Source organism: Meles meles, chromosome 8, assembly GCF_922984935.1.
Source record: "Meles meles chromosome 8, mMelMel3.1 paternal haplotype, whole genome shotgun sequence".
NCBI classification, from domain to species: domain Eukaryota; kingdom Metazoa; phylum Chordata; class Mammalia; order Carnivora; family Mustelidae; genus Meles; species Meles meles.
In genome coordinates this window covers 18,903,652-18,920,436 of record NC_060073.1, presented here as the reverse complement: position 1 = coordinate 18,920,436, position 16,785 = coordinate 18,903,652, and the positions used below count along the sequence as shown (strand labels likewise).

At 43.8% G+C, this 16,785-nt stretch overlaps 1 protein-coding gene and 1 pseudogene across 13 annotated transcripts in view; one reads left to right on the top strand and one right to left on the bottom strand.

The window, feature by feature from the left end:
- Positions 1 to 5,243, bottom strand: part of CELF1 (CUGBP Elav-like family member 1) — a 74,586-nt gene extending 69,343 nt beyond the window's left edge. For 6 of the 13 annotated variants that reach the window (XM_046015402.1, XM_046015405.1, XM_046015401.1 and 3 more), the window contains exon 1: positions 5,075 to 5,242. The gene's annotated coding sequence lies outside the window, so the exon portion shown is untranslated. Of the gene's footprint in view, positions 1 to 5,074 lie in introns of all 13 variants that reach the window. The other 7 variants (XM_046015400.1, XM_046015414.1, XM_046015413.1 and 4 more) reach the window with 3 other exon arrangements.
- Positions 5,244 to 5,803: 560 nt separating this feature from the next.
- Positions 5,804 to 14,754, top strand: LOC123948665 (annotated as a pseudogene).
- The last annotated feature ends 2,031 nt before the right edge of the window (positions 14,755 to 16,785 follow it).

The window sequence follows — 16,785 nt, the reverse complement described above, 5'->3', positions numbered from 1 at the left end:
TACGCTTCAATTTAAAAAAGTATCACCTCACACCCTTACTATTACTATTTAAACACACACAAAAATAACAAATGTTGGCAAAGATGTGGATACTGGAACCCTTGAGCACTGTTGGGGGGATTGAGTGCAACCACTATGGAAAACAGTATCAAGGTTCCTCAAAAAATTGAAAATAGAACTACTATATGATCCAGCAGTCTCAATTCTGGCTATTTTAAGTCGAAAGAAGGGTCTCTAAGAGATATCTGCACTCGCATAGCAGCACTAATCACAATGGTCAAAAGGGAGAAACTACTCATGTCCATCAAGAGATAAATGGATAAACAAAATGTGATATATAGATAAGATAGAGTATTAATTACTTTTTTTTCAAGTAATCTCTACATCTATATGGGGTGTACTATATGTAAGTAAGTAATCTCTACACCTATGGGGATCCAACCAATGACTTCAAGATCAAGAGTTGCATGTTTCACCGAATGAACCAGCCAGGTGCCCTAGTATTATTGAGCCTTTAAAAGTATAGAAATCCTGTCACATACTACGACATGGGTGAACCTTAAAGATATTATGGCAAGTGAAATAAACCAGTCACAAAAAGCCAATAACTATATAACTCCACTTATATGATGTATCCAAAAGCAGTCAAATTCATAGAAACAGAAAAAAAGGGCACCTGGATGGCTCAGTTGTTAAGCATCTGCCTTCGGCTCAGGTCATGATCCCTGGGTCTGGAGATCCAGCTCTGCATCGGGTTCCCCGCTCGGCTGGAAGCCTGCTTCCCCCTCTCCCACTCCCCCTGCTTGTATTCCCTCTCTCACTGTCTGTCAAATAAATAAAATCTTTAAAAAAAAAAAGTAAGAAAAGAAATGAAACAGAAAACATATGGGTGGTTACCAGGGGCTGGGGGAAGGAAAAAAAGAAGAATTGTTGTTAATTGGGTATAAAGTTTCAGATTTTCAAGACAAAAAGGTTCTGAAGATATGTTTCCCCTCAATGGGAATGCACTTAATGCCACAGAACTACACACTCAAAAACAGTTAAAAAGAGTAAGCTTCACGTTGTTTTTTACATTAAAAAACACAAATACACCAGGGTGCCTGGGTAGCTCATCTGCCTTCAGCTCAGGTCATGATCCCAGGGTCTTGGGATTGAGCCCCACATGGAGCCCTATTGGAGCCCTGCATAAGGCTCCCTCCAGGGAGCCTGCTTCTCCCTCTCCCTCTCCAGCTCACCCTGCTTGTGCTCTCTTGCCTTCTGTCAAATAAACAAAATCTTCTTTAAAAATTGCAAATATAAAAATTGGTTTAAATGGCCAATTTTTGGGGCGCCTTGGTGGCTCAGTGGGTTAAAGCCTCTGCCTTCAGCTCAGGTCATGGTCCCAGGGTCCTCTCTGCTCAGCGGGGAGCCTGCTTCCCTTCCTCTCTCTCTGCCTGCCTCTCTGCCTAGTGGTGATCTCTGTCTGTCAAATAAATAAATAAAATCTTAAAAAAAAATAAAAAAATAAATGGCCAATTTTTGTTATATATATTTTACCACAATTTTTTATTTATGGGGGGATGCAAAAAAGGCAGTTTTATTAAAGTACAGGGATAGGACCTATGGGCAGAAAGAGCTGCCTTTGCCACAATTATTTAAAATTAATAAAATAACCGATCAAACCCACCGAGTTGTATGGTATATGAATTATACCTCAATAAAGCTGCTAAAAAAAAAAAAAAAAAAAGCTGAGGAAATAGTTTACCTAAATCCTATGATTCCACGGCTTAAAAAGAGCAATTTGTTCAAAGTACCCTGAGCCCTGAGTAGTGGTGACTATGCTCCTATTTCCTCCAACTTCCTCACTAAGGCCTCCAAGTAACAACTCTTTCCTCCCTTTCCAAGGCATACCATCACCTTCTAACCTTCTTATCTTCCTTATTAGGTCCAATCTCACAGGAAAATTAAGTTAAAGAAACTGCAGTGGCAGTCATGGGAAGGGGGACAGAATTCAGCACATTTAGAAAGAAAGTCCAAATCTTTATTAAAAAAATTTTTCACATGGTAGACATATGATAAATGTTAGGTCTCTGCCCTCCCTTTCCTTCTCTTCTTCCATCCCAGCATATGTTTAATAGAGCAACTTTGGGGTGCCCCGGTGGCTCAGCTGGTTAAGTGACGGCCTTCAGCTCAGGTCATGATCCCAGGGTCCTGGGATGTAGCCCACATCAGGCTCCTTGCTCCGTGGGGAGCCTGTTTCTCCCTCTCCCTGCTACTCTGCCTGCTCGTGCTCTTTGTCAAATAAATAAATAAAAATTATTTAAAAATTAAAAAAGCAACTTTTCTGGGGCACCTGGGTGGCTCAGTCGGTTAAGCATCCAGTTCTCGGGCTTGTGAGATTGAGCCTGGCATCCAGCTCCACACTCAGAGTGCAGTCTGCTTGTCCCTCTCTCTCTGTTCCTCCCCCTGCCCACACAGGCAGGTGTTCTCGCTCTCTCTCTAAAATAAATAAGTAAAACCTTATAAATAAATAAATAAAAGAGCAACTTCTCTGTGCTTGTGCTGGACATCCACTGGCCCATCTAACATAAGCTGGAGCTATTAAATCCACGGCACCATTTAAAATTTGTTTAAAAAAATAATAAATTAACTGTGTTTTTAAACCATGCCTATCATATACTATTAAACCTTCAAAATACATCACTAAACTGTGAGCAGAATAAACTTATTATTTTGGTAAAATAATAAACATTTGTCTAATATTAAAAAAAGGTTAAGATAAAGCCCAAGGACTAAGAATCACTTATGAGTGATGGGACTAAGAGTGAGTTTCATTTCTTTTCTCTATTTTTTATAATGAATCTACAGCTTTTTTTTTTTTAATATAGCTTCTGTAATAAGAAAATTTAGTAGAAATCTTTAGAAAAATAAACATTCTGGGGCGCCTGGGTGGCTCAGTGGTTTAGGCCGCTGCCTTCGGCTCGGGTCATGATCTCAGGGTCCTGGGATCGAGTCCCGCATCGGGCTCTCTGCTCCACGAGGAGCCTGCTTCCCTCTCATTCTCTCTCTGCCTGCCTCTCTGCCTACTTGTGATCTCTCTCTGTCAAATAAATAAATAAAATCTTTAAAAAAAAAAAAAAAAAGAAAAATAAACATTCTGGCTCAAAATCTGTCTGTCTCTTACACCACAGGCACTTTCACACGTACTGCACTGAAACTGAGCACCCAGAAGAGAGAAACTATTTCCTCCATTTTGCAGATGAGAATAAACTGAGGCTCAAAACAGCTAAGTGACTTGGTCAAGGCTATATAGCCAGCAACCGACAAAGCAAGGATCACCAGGCCTGTTAACTTCAATCACAGGGCCCTTGCCATTCCAGGCAATCTGCACTGTTGCTCCCAATATTGTCTGCTTGTTTTTTAAATTTATGATGAGACTCTCTTAAGAATCCTTGCTGTGTAACTTTGGGCAAGTAAATCACGTAACCTCTGGGGGCCTGTTTCCTCACCTGCAAAGCAAGAGTGGGAAAAGATACTTTATCTCTAATAGGCCCACATGCTAATGGATTTTAAGCCTAGATACCACCTAGGATAAGAAAAGCCAATGTGCAAGAATGAATGATTGGAGAAAAGTTGAGACCTATGCTCTGGGCCAAGAGCCATTCTTAATGGAAACAGGTGGTGGACAGTCAAGAGGGAAAAAACCACTGGGGGAACCACAAACTTCCTGGTAAAATCAACAGCTGAAAGCTCCAGCTTTGCTTTACTAACAGCAATGCTTCAATCTTGGCTAATTCATCATCAGAAACCACACACTGTAAGTAAAGCTAGGAAGAGTATAAAAACTTGCATGGTGGGGGGGGGGGGCGCTCTGGCAATAGTTTATGCATGCCATGGTAACTTCATGATCTTCCGAGTGGACTCATTAATGTTAAAACAGAAAGAAACCCTGTGTGTTTCTATGTGGAGACGCCTTCTTCCTCACCAAGAATGTTAAGGAGAAACTGAACTTGCATAGCACTCTAAGAGACGCCACACTCGAGGAAAAGAGCCGACCCAACACTTAGGAATGCAATTAAAGCTTCTCCGATGTACAAAGAATCAAAGACAGCGAAAAGACCTTTAAAAGAAGAAGTTCCTGTAAAGGATTCGTGGAGTATCTGTAACCTCTTACACTGCAAGCATTACAAAGCACTGCCGCCCGCTATTTAAAACTGTTACAGAGCCTTTCTACTCGAGGGTAATAAAAGTACAGCATTAACTCTGCTGGAGAGAAAAAGATTCCATTTTGCTGAAACAGGCTCGGACCAAAATCTCACCACCTTCCCGTCAAGTAGCAGGATGAGCCTGAATCAACGAGAAGCTCCTTGGAGCCTGTGCTATAGTCCTAAGAATTAAAACAACATCCTGCCCCTAAAACCGCAACCAAGACACCACCTGCTTTAAATCCAAAGCCAGGTCCAGAGAAAAAAGCTCTTCACTGTGCTCTCCGCGCTCTCGGGTGCGAGATTCCAGCCCTGCTACTAGGCCACGACTGGGTGAGCACCTGATGTGGGGGGAGGGCGAGCCAAGGCCCTAGCGGATCCGGGGCGGGGAGCGGGGGGCTCTCAAGGCTCCCGAAGAGAAGCGCTAACCTCCCCCCAAAGGCAGGGGTCCTGGGCCCCCCTCCAGGGATCGGCACCAAGAACACGTGGGACGTCAGGAGGAAGGAAGGGGTGTCCCGGGCAGACAGCCTGGGTCTGGCACCGCGGCCGGAAAAAGAGTGGAGCTACCCCTGGGCAGGGAACGGAGCCCTCGGGGCCCGCAGGGTGAAGGCAAAGGGCGCGGAGGGGGCAAGGCCACGAGGAGGGCGGGTCTCCCTGGGCGCCGGGGCACGCGCCGGACTAGAGCGGCGGGACCCGGGGAGCGGAGGGCCCCGACACGCGGGAGGAGATCGCCGACCTGCCCCTAGGGCGCGGGGAGCCAGAAGCGGCCGCGCCCGAAGGGCCCTGTGACCCGCGGCCGCCAGGACCGGACCCGCCCCGCGGCGCCTTCCTCCTGCCTCCTTTCCCTCCCTCCCACCCGCGGCCCGTTAACCCGTGGCCACCGCACTCACCAGCGGCTGCACCTGAGCCCGCCGCTGCCTCAGCTGCTGTCTGCGCCTCCGCAGCCGCCGCCGCCGCCTCGCTGCTGAGGCCGAGTCCCGGGGGAGCCTCCGCGTCCCGCCGCCGCTGCCGCTGCCGCCAGAGCAGAACACCCCAAAATGGCGGCACTTCCGGCACCTACCACCGGCGGGGAGGGCTGAGAAGGAGGAGGAGGGGGAAGGCGGTGAGAGGGAACGTACCACCGCGGTGCCGCCCGCAGCGCCGAGCCGAGCGGAGCCCGGTGCAGGGTCGAGCGGAGCGCGCGGCGCTATAGCGCCCCCTTGGGCTGGGGAGTGGAGAAGCAGCCGCGCCGAAGCCCTGTGCGCTGCGGGCGGAACCCTCAGCCCAGGGAGCTGCAGGAGCGCATCTCTTTGTCTCGGAGCGCTACTGATGCAAAGGGTCGGAAGACCGGGCCTGAGAGTCTGAGGTTCTTGGCCCTGCGCACCGTACCCACAGGAGTTCTGGATGACTTGGTGGACGAGGACCTCTGCTTGGCACTGAATTATGCGCATTATAAAATATTTGATGAATGAATGAATGAGTGAATGGAATGACGCTTGGCCAGCTTTGGGCACATGACACACCCTCCTTCTGCCCCAACAGACAAGCAACGAGATCCAGGCCTTATACTGTGTTTGCTGAGATGTGGAACGTGAATGTAATTGCAAGCTTTCAGAGTTAGGGGAGTGCTTTCTAACAGGATGATCCACCCTGTGAACGCACAACCTTGCAAAAATTCCTGCAGCACCAGGAAGCTCGTAAGGGTTCTTATTAAGAGACTGATTGCTCAGCCCTAACCTACATTTCCCAGAAAAAAACATTTTAAACAACCCAGGTTAAGTCCCAAAGGACCTCCTTCAGAGTGAGTCAGGAGTCCCAAGATCTAGGTGGAATTCAAACTACAACTGTTGTTGTTTGCTTGCTTGTTTAAAAAGGCTAATGCAGGTCCTACACCTTATATGACAGTGAAATAAACATAAAAAAAGAAAACTTAGAGGTGCCTGGGTGGCTCAGCGCTTAACCTTCTGCCTCTGCTCACGTCATGATCCCAGGGTCCTGGGATCCAGCACCCCCCATCAGGCTCCCAGCTCAGCCGGAAGCCTGCTTCTTCCTCTCCCACTCCCCCTTCTTGTGTTCCCTTTCTTGCTGTCTCTCCCTCTGTCAAATAAACAAATAAAATCTTTAAAAATAATAATAGCTAACATTTGTAAAAAAAAAAAAAAAGAAAGAAAGAAAGAAAAGAAGGAAAGAAAGAAGAAAAGAAAGTAAGGAAACTAGAAAATTTTGTTCTGGGCCCTTTTGGACCCAGCAACAGGCAATTAACTCATAGGTTTGCAAATGATTTCTCTGTAACATCATCTGGCTTCCCAGAGCAAATAATTCCTATATCCACAAATACTGATTATACTCTACCTCACCACAAAAAATTAAAAAATAGGGGTGCCTGGGGACGCCTGAGTGGCTCAGTGGGTTAAGCCACTGCCTTCTGCTCAGGTCATGATCTCAGGGTCCTAGGATCAAGCCCCGAATAGGGTCTCTACTCAGTAAGGAGCCTGCTTTCCTCTCTCTCTCTCTGATTGCCTCTCTGCCTACTTGTGCTCTTTCTCTGTCAAATAAATAAATAAATAAATAAATAAATAAATAAAATCTTAAAAAAAAAAAATAGGGGTCCTGGGTGGCTCAGCTGGTTAAACATCTGCCTTTGACTCAGGTCATGATCCCAGGGTTCTGAGATGGGGCTGCCTGTTCAGCCAGGAGTCTGCTTCTCCCTTTGCCCCTCTCCCTGCTCATGCTTGCGCTCTCTCTCTCTGAAATAAGTAAATAAAAAATGTTAATTAATTAATTAATAAGGGCATTCCCAAGCAGAAGCCTCAAGAGTTTTCCCATGTATTAGAAACATCTCTTTTCTCCTTGGGGGTTGGAGGGAAACTAACCATAGTTTTTCTGGTACCATACAGACAGGAACAATTAGCTCCTAATGCATTATCATATTCCCTAATTGTACCATATAGTTTATCATTTCGTATACATTTATAATGCTGATATGTGATCTTGTTCTTGTTAATAAGTATATGTGTAATTTCCTGAAAACACCCTATATTTATAGATCATTACAACTTATATAATGCTGTCATATTCATTACCACAATTAATTTTATATTGGTCTCCCAGCTGCCACAGATTGTACACACTTTGTAAACGGAGACTGTCTTTGTGGGCCACAGAATCATCCAGATATGCCCCAGGCTCACTTCCTTACCTCCTTCAGGTCTTGACATAAATGTCACCTTCTCACTTGGGCTTTCGCTGACCACCTCATTTATAATTATACACACAGAGGGGTGCCTGCATGGCTCAGTTAGTTAAGGGTCTGCCTTCAAGTCCTGGGATCCAGCCCCATGTCAGGCATCCTGCTCAGCAGGGGTCTGCTTCTCCCTCTCCCCCCTCCTCTGCTTGTGCTGTCCCTTTCTATCTCTCACTCACTCTCAAATAAAAAAAGAAATAAGATCTTTTTAAAAATAAATAAATAAAATAAAATCTCTTACACACACACAGAAAGACAGAAATAATTAAATAAAATTACACACACAAACACCCATGCTTCTACTCCCCATTTTCTGGTTTGTTTTTATCCAAATCACTAATCACTATCTAACAGAGTATATTTTATACTTCATATTTTACTTACTTTATTTGTACCCCACCCCAATTAGATGGTAAATTCTACAGGAATAGGATCTTAGTCTTTTTTATATCCTCGGGGCCTAGAATAATGCCTACCCATAATAGATGCTCAATAAATACTGGTTTTTAAATTTGACTTATATATATTGTGAAATGGCTACCACAATAAGATTAGTTAACATCCTCATCTCATATAGATAGACATTTTTTTTTTCTTTCTTGTGTTGAGAACTCTTAGGATCTACTCTTTTAACAACTTTCCCATAGCCCATACCACAGTGTTAACTATAGTCATCAAGTTGTATATTACATCCTAAGTACTTACTTATAACTGTAAGTTTGTACCTTTTGACTGTCTTTATCCACTTCCCCTCCCCCATCAATACATATTGTTGAATTGAATAAATACCAAGGTGTTTATTGTGGAAAAAGAGAATGAATTGTTTAGCCTTCAGAAGCTTCCTAGAATCTACCCATGAGTTAGATGAAGGTAGGGATCACGACCATTTTCTTATTCTCTTGTTTCTCCAGGTTTTTTTCATAGTATCTGACTTAGATATTTCTTGAAGGGCAACCAGAAACTTGCCCCTATTTTATCTGCCTCTTGACTTAGGTCTCCCATTGGCAGAGGAAGTAACACTTGTTGCAAGGTACCAGGCTTCCTCTTTTATCTAGTTACCAAGGCAGGAGCCTGCATCTCCCTCTCCCTCTGCCCCTCCTTGTGTTCTCTCTCTTGCTCTGCTCTCTTTGTCTCAAATAAATTTTAAAAATCTTTAAAGAGGGGGCGCCTAGCTGGCTCAGTCAGTTGAGCACGTGACTCTTGATCTTGAGGTTGTCAGTTTGAGCTTCACGTTGGGGGTAGAGATTAATTTAAAATATAAAATTTGGGGGCACCTGGGTAGCTCAGTCATTAGGTGTCTGCCTTCGGCTCAGGTTGTGATCCCAGGGTCCTGGGGTCCAGACCCGCATCAGGCTCCCTGCTCAGCGGGAGGCCTGCTTCATCCTCTCCCACTCCCCCTGCTTGTGTTCCCTCTCTCACTGTCTCTCTCTGTCTCATAAATAAATAAAATCTTTTTTAAAAAATAAAAATAAGAGGGGCTCCTGGGTGACTCAGTAGGTTAAAGCCTCTGCCTTTGGCTCAGGTCATGATCCCAGGGTCCTGGGATCGAGCCCCGAATCAGGCTCTCTGCTCAGCAGGGAGCCTGCTTCCTTCTCTCTCTCTGCCTGCTTCTCTGACTACTTGTGATCTCCATCAAATAATTAAATAAATAAATCTTTAAAAAGAAATAAGAAATAAAATCTTAAGGGGCACCTGGATGACTCAGTCAGTTAAGTAAGCAGCTTTTGATTTGGGCTCAGATCATGATCTCGGGGTTGCGAGACCAAGAGCTGCATGGGGCTCAGCATTGGGCGTGGAGCCTGCTTAGATCCTCTCTCTCAGTGTGCCTGGGTAGCTCAGTTGACTAAGTGTCTGCCTTTGGCTTAGGTCATGATTCCAGGGTCCTGCTCAGCCGGGAGCCTGCTTCTCCCTCTGCCTGCCGCTCTGCCTACTTGTGCTCGTAAGCACGCTTCCTCGCGCTCTCTCGCTCTCTCTGTCAAATAAATAAATAAAATCTTAAAAAAAAAAAAAAAGAAAAGAAGATCCTCTCTCTCCCTTTCTGTCTCCCTCCCTCTCTAGAAAAAAAAGTAATTAAAAAAAATAAATCTTAAAAAAATAACAGTGCTCTGAATCCTCACCACTTGGCATTGCCCTAATTTTAGTCACTCTGCTAGGATATAGTGATATTTCACTATGGGTTATTTATTTTTTTTAAGTAATCTCTATACCCAACATGGATCTTGAACCTACAACCCCAAAATCAAGAGTCACACACTCTAACTGAGCCAGCCAGGCACCCTTTATTGTGGTTTAAATTTTTACTTCCTTAATGATGTTGAGAGACTTCATATAATGTTTATTGACTATTTAAATATGCTCTCTTGCGAATCATCTACTCAAGCCTTTCTTTCTCCTTCTCTCTCCCAAGCCTCTTTTAGTTTAGTAGGAGATACAGATGTATCTATAGGAGATATAGATATATTGATAGGTACATATATATATTTTTTTACGTAGGCTCCCTGACAGGTGTGGAGCCCAGTGCAGAGCAAACTCACAACCCTGAGATCAAGACCCGTGAAATCAAGACCTGAGGGGAGATCACTTAACTGACTGAGCCAACCAGGTGCTCCAGTTCTTTTTATATTTTGAATACAAGTTCCTTGCTGGATATGTGTAGTGCTTATGTCTTCTCCTGGTGTGGCTTGCCTTTACCATCTTAATGGTTTCTTTCTTTCTTTTTTTTTTTTTTTATTTATTTTTTTAAAGATTTTATTTATTTATTTGACAGAGAGAGATCACAAGTAGGCAGAGAGGCAGGCAGAGAGAGAGGAGGAAGCAGGCTCCCTGCGGAGCAGAGAGCCCGATGCGGGGCTCGATCCCAGGACCCTGAGATCATGACCTGAGCCGAAGGCAGCGGCTTAATCCACTGAGCCACCCAGGCACCCCTCTTTTTTTTTTTTTTAAAGATTTTATTTATTTATTTGACAGACAGAGATCACAAGTAGGCAGAGGCAGGCACCCTGCTGAGCACAGAGCCCCATGTGGGGCTCAATCCCAAAACCCTGGGATCAAGACCTGAGCTGAAGTCTGAAGCTTTAACCCACTGAGCCGCCCAGGCAGCCCTCTTAATGGTTTCTTTTGATGAAATATTTTTAATTTTAATAAGGCCTTGTTTTTTGTTTTGTTTTGTTTAGGTTTTTTTCAAGGTCCTGTTTTTTGGTCCTTATTTTATGGTTGGTGATTTCTGTGTTCTGTTTGAGAGATTTTTTGTTTACCCAGGTCATGAAAATTTTTTCCTTATTGGTTTAATCTTTCACACTTAGATCTAAGATCCATCTACTGTTTTTGTGTATGGTGTGAGAGGAGGGTCAAGTTTCTTTTCTTTTGTCTTTCTGTGTAGATATCCAGCTGATCCATTACCATTTGGAAAAACCATCTTTTCCCACTGAGATTTGCAGTGAAGCTTGCTTTCTTCTTTCTTTCTTCCTTCTTTCTTTCTTTTCTTTCCAGTAGGCTACACACCAAGGCTTGAAAAGGCTTGAACTTATGATCCTGAGATTAAGAATCACATGCTCCACCAATAGAGCAAGTCATGTGCCCTGAAGCTTTCTTTTTTTGAACTCTCATATTGGTAGTTGGAATAAAACCAGTACAACCACTTTGGAAGACTGTTTGACTATATCTACTAAACCCAAACAACTAAATGGACTGGTATGTACCCTGTGATGCAGTAATTCCATTCCCAACAGAAATGAGTACTTTTTTTTTTTTACCAAAAGAATTGTTTGTAGCACTGTTATTTAATAACCTCGCCCCCCTCAAAATAACCCAAACTGGAAATGATAGATAAATTGTGCAATATATTTATAGCAGACGATTTATATAGCAAGGACAAGGAAGAAACTGCTACTATGGATGAGTCCCACAGACATACTGTTAAGTAAAACAAGTCAGAAAAAAAAAAGCACAGGGCGCCTGGGTGGCTCAGTGGGTTAAAGCCTCTGTCTTCAGCTCAGGTCATGATCCCGGAGTCCTGGGATCGAGCCCCGCATCAGGCTCTCTGCTCAGCAGGTAGCCTGCTTCCCCCCTCTCTGTCTGCCTCTCTGCCTACTTGTGATCTCTCTCTCTCTGTCAAATAAATAAATAAAATCTTAAAAAAAAAATAGTTTAAAAAAAAGAAAGAAAAAAAAGCACATATTGCACAAGTCTATTTAACTGAAGTTTGAGAAGAGGTAAAAATGATAAGAAATGTCAGGATAGAGGTAATCTTTGCCAGGAAGTGGGGATTGACTATGAACTAAAGGGAATATGAGCGAACTTTCTGGAATATTGGAATGTGTTACATCTTCATCTGAGTGATGGTCTCATGGATGTATAAATATGGGAAATTTATCACACCTTACACTTGGAATTTGTGTGTTTTCTATGGCCAGGAAGAATAACAACAAACAGGGGCGCCTGGGTGGCTCAGTGGGTTAAGCCGCTGCCTTCGGCTCAGGTCATGATCTCAGGGTCCTGGGATCGAGTCCCGCATCGGGCTCTCTGCTCAGCAGCGAACCTCCTTCCCTCTCTCTCTCTCTCTCTGCCTGCCTGTCTACTTGTGATCTCTCTCTGTCAAATAAATAAATAAAATCTTTAAAAAAAAAAATTAAAAAAAAAAAGAATAACAACAAACAACCCATTAGACAAATGGACAAGGAAATGAATATACAATTCACAGAAAGAATACAAATGGCCAATAAACAAAAAATGTTCAATGTAACAAATAATTAAAGATATTAAAATTAAAACAATGTGGATTTTTTGGACTGTCAAATGGGGGATAAATTAAATAACTAATTTTTAAAAGATGATGGAGTTGTGAACATTAGGCACTCTAGGTGTGTATACATACAGCCATATAGGAGGGAAACAGTCATTAAAATTAAAAACATTCATATCTGTTTATATAAAATTCTAGAAAATGCTGGGGCGCCTGGGTGGTTCAGTGGGTTAAGCCTCTGCCTTTGGCTCAGGTCATGATCTCAGGGTCCTGGGATCGAGCCCCGCATCGGGCTCTCTGCTCAGCAGGGAGCCTGCTTTCCCCTGTCTTTCTCTGCCTGCCTCTCTGCCTACTTGTGATCTCTCTCTCTGTCAAATAAATAAATAAAATCTTTTAAAAAAATTCTAGAAAATGCTAATTAATCTATAGCATATCAGTGATTGCTGAGGAATAGGGTAAGGGAATAAAGAGGTATGGGAAGAAGGGGTTACAAAGAAAAGCAAGAACACTTATTTGGGGGTAATGGATACATTCTATTATTTTCATTATGATGATGGTTTCACAAGTACATACATATATCAAAATATATTAAAGTATATACTTTATTTAAAAAAATAAAAAAGATTTGGAGCACCTCAGTGGCCCAGTTGGTTAAGTGTCTGTCCTTCTGTCCTTGGCTGGGGTCATGATCCCAGGGTCCTGGGACTGAGTCCCATGTCAGGCTCCCTACTCAGCAGGGAGTCTCCTTCTCCCTCTCCCTCTGCTCCTCCCCCTGCCCGTGTTCACAGGTGCTCTCTGTCTCAAAGAAATAAATAAAATCTTAAAAAAAAATAAAAATAAATAAATCACTTAATTTTTTAAAAAGATTTAATTTTTAAAGTAATCTATGCCTGGCATGGGTCCAGAACTCACGGCCCTGAAATCAAGAATCACTTGCTCCACCTACTGAGCCAGCCAGGTGATCCTAAAGTGTATACTTTAAATACATGTAGTTTAGTGTATGTCAATTATACTCAAGAAAACTATAAAAAATTTCCTGTGGCCCCCTTCAAAAGATGCACATATCCTTTAATATAGCCAGTGTATTTCTAAAAATGTTTCCTTCAGAAACATAAGTGTGTGAAGCAATACAAGGCTTTTCCTGCAGCATTCTTTGATTTGGCCAACTAGTATTTATTGAGTGCCAACTAGTCAGACACTGGGCTAGACAATGGGCTTATAGGTATGAATGCAATAGACAAGGTCCTTGCCCTCATGGAACTGACCATATTTCTAATTGGTTAAAAAAAAAAAAAAAAGGCACTACCCAGTTGTGTTCCCCATCCATCAGTAGGGAAATAGTTATGGAAATGCTGTATCCAGTAGCTGCTATGGAGAGTGTCTTTTGAATCTGGAGCAACCAGAGCAGTGGGCAGGAGCAGCAGGCACCTGGGGACAGCCAATGTGACCTATACAAGGACCTGCATGGTTAAGATAGTGTATACACTGCAGCCTCCCTCCGTGTTCAGTGGCGGCCCACCCCCCACCCCCAAATGTGAATCACTTCTCAGAGGCTTTTATCTGTTAAGTCCAAAGAAGTCAATGTTTCCAGACTTCTTCATTCAGGAGGTTCAAACAATGATGGTACAAAAATCATCAAACTGAGGGGTGTCTGACTTCAGCTCCGGTCATGATCTCGGGGTCCTAGGAGAGAGCCCCCGGTCTGGCTCAGCTCTGTTCTCGCTCTCTCTCAAATAAATAAAATCTTTAAAATGAAAATCATCAAACTGAAGCAAGAGAATGGACAGGTAGAAGCTGCAGACACTGCCATCAGGAGAAAGGTCAGAAAGAGTTGCAAACCACTGAGTAAAGCAGAATCAGAGGAGGAGCTCGAGGATAGGAACCACCTCCAGGCTATCCAGGAGCAGTTGCCCCAGAAGCTGACTGAAACTCAGGAAGAACCGAAAGACCTGACCCAATAGGTGGGGCTGCTGGGAATGTTGCTGGCCGACAGCTGGGCAATGACGCCAACCCAGTTTTAAGCAGCGAGTGAGACCCTGGCATCACAGCAAAAATCCACATGATCCCGTGGCCTCTATGGTGTTGTTAGAAACTTTGCAAGGTGAGCTGAAGCTTTTTCAAGAAACAGCCAAAATACAGATGGAGGAGTTCCAGGCCCTGAAAGTAAAGTTGCCCTGAAAGTAAAGTTGAAGATGAAAGAAAAAGAGAGGGTCCCATTCATAGAACGGCAGATTTTATGTAACAGTCAAGTAAATGATTTTACAACAGCCCTTGAGGAAATGGAGCAGCTATTAGAAATGTGATTAAAAAGCAAGTGACCAGATGGCTCCCTCTTGGGGAGGAAGTCTCCGAGAAAGCCACTTCGAACATCTGCTTGTTGGCCATGATCTAGGATTCACCAGGCCCAGAAGGAAAGCAGTTTCTGCAGTAGGATTCAGGATACTATATGCTGGCATGGAGGTTCCACCTGTAAGCAAGTGTTCCCAGCCTTCGATGGGTCAGCTTTCCTGAATCTCACGCATATGTAACGAATGGAGGCGCTTGGAAGGGGCCTAAAGGAGGGAGGCCAGGAAGCTCGGATCAATGTCCTAGGCAACAAAGCAGCGTGCCTGTAAGAATCAGGAGACAAAATCAGCCACAGTCAGAGGATCCAGAAGGTCCCATCCAGATATGCGGGAAGAAAACTTTAATTGTACAAGGGAGCACTGGTGCTCTATGAGAGAAGTTGCTGAGGGGACATGCACTCCCCTTCTAACTTGGGACACATTCTGTCCCATCCTGATTGGGCTCTGTACCTCATGGTAAATTTATGAACTTGAAGCAGATTAATAAATGGAGTGAAAGTATAGATAGCAATAATACCTACCTGAAACTATGTATCTTAGAGTTTTCATTTAAATCACTTATATAGGGCACCTGGGTGGCTCACTCATTAAGCATCTGCCTTTGGCTCAGTCATGATCCCAGGGTCCTGGGATTGAGCCCCACATTGGGCTCCCTGCTCAGCGGGAAGCCTGCTTCTCCCTCTCTCACTCCCCCTTGCTTGTGTTCCCTCTCTCGCTGTCTCTCTCTATCAAATGAATAAATAAACTCTTAAAAAAATAAATCACGGGGCGCCTGGGTGGCTCAGTGGATTAAGCCGCTGCCTTCGGCTCAGGTCATGATCTCAGGGTCCTGGGATCGAGCCCCGCGTCGGGCTCTCTGCTCCGTGGGGAGCCTGCTTCCTCCTCTCTCTCTGCCTGCCTCTCTGCCTACTTGTGATCTCTCTCTGTCAAATAAATAAATAAAATCTTTAAAAAAAAAAATAAATCACTTAGGGGCACCTGGGTGGCTCAGTGGGTTAAACCACTGCCTTTGGCTCAGGTCATGAGCTCAGGGTACTGGGATCGAGCCCCACATCAGGTTCTCCACTCAGCAGGGAGCCTGCTTCCCCCTCTCTCTCTGCCTACCTCTCTGTCTACTTGTGATCTCTCTCTCTGTGTGTCAAATAAATAAAAAACCTTAAAAAAAATAAATCACTGGGGCGCCTGGGTGGCTCAGTGGGTTAAAGCCTCTGCCTCGGCCCAGGTCATGATCCCAGGGTCCTGGGATCGAGCCCCGCTTCGGGATCTCTGCTCCGCAGGGAGCCTGCTGCCTCCTCTCTCTCTCTGCCTGCCTCTCTGCCTAGTTGTGATTTCTCTCTGTCAAATAAATAAAATTTAAAAACTTTTTTAAAAATGCCATGTTTTAAAAAAAATAAATCACTTACACACACATATATATAAAATGTTTGTAAGATGCTGTTTTTATTTTTTTAAAAGATTTTATTTATTTATTTGACAGAGAGAGATCACAAGTGGGCAGAGAGGCAGGCAGAGAGAGAGGGGGAAGCAGGCTCCCCGCTGAGCAGAGAGCCCGAAGCAGGGCTCGATCCCAAGACCCTGGGACCATGACCTGAGGCAAAGGCAGAGACTTTAACCCACTGAAGCCACCCAGGTGTCCCTGTAAAATGCTGTTTTTAAAGTAAATATTCAATAACTAGTTTATAACTTTGAGAAATGAAAAAATGATAGTACAATTATTACACATGGGTCTATCAAAATCTTTTAGAAAGCTATATAGGGGAACCTGGCTGGCTCAGTCGGTGGAGCATGTGACTCTTGATCTCAGGGTTGTGAGTTCAAGCCCCATGCTAGGTGTAGAGATTACACAGAAATAAAATCTTAAAAAAAAAAAAAGAAAAAATATATAAGCTGCCACGGAAAGATGTTAAAAACACACAGCTAAGTACTAAAAAGCAAGTTACAAAATTCCCATTTTTGTTTTAAAGAAATACATATATATATTCAAATCTTCCATGTGTTTTTTTTAAAAAGATTTTATTTATTTATTTGACAGAGAGAGATCACAAGTAGGCAGAGAGACAGGCAGAGAGAGAGGAGGAAGCAGGCTCCCTGCTGAGCAGAGAGCCCGATGTGGGGCTCAATCCCAGGACCCTGAGATCATGACCTGAGCCGAAGGCAGTGGCTTAACCCACTGAGCCACCCAGGCGCCCCCAAATCTTCCATGTTAATAACTGAGGGAAGGGGGTTAGTTTTTTTGTAGGCAGTAAATATGGGAAGATGTGGGCCTGGGAAGGACTAGGGAGAGACACGAAA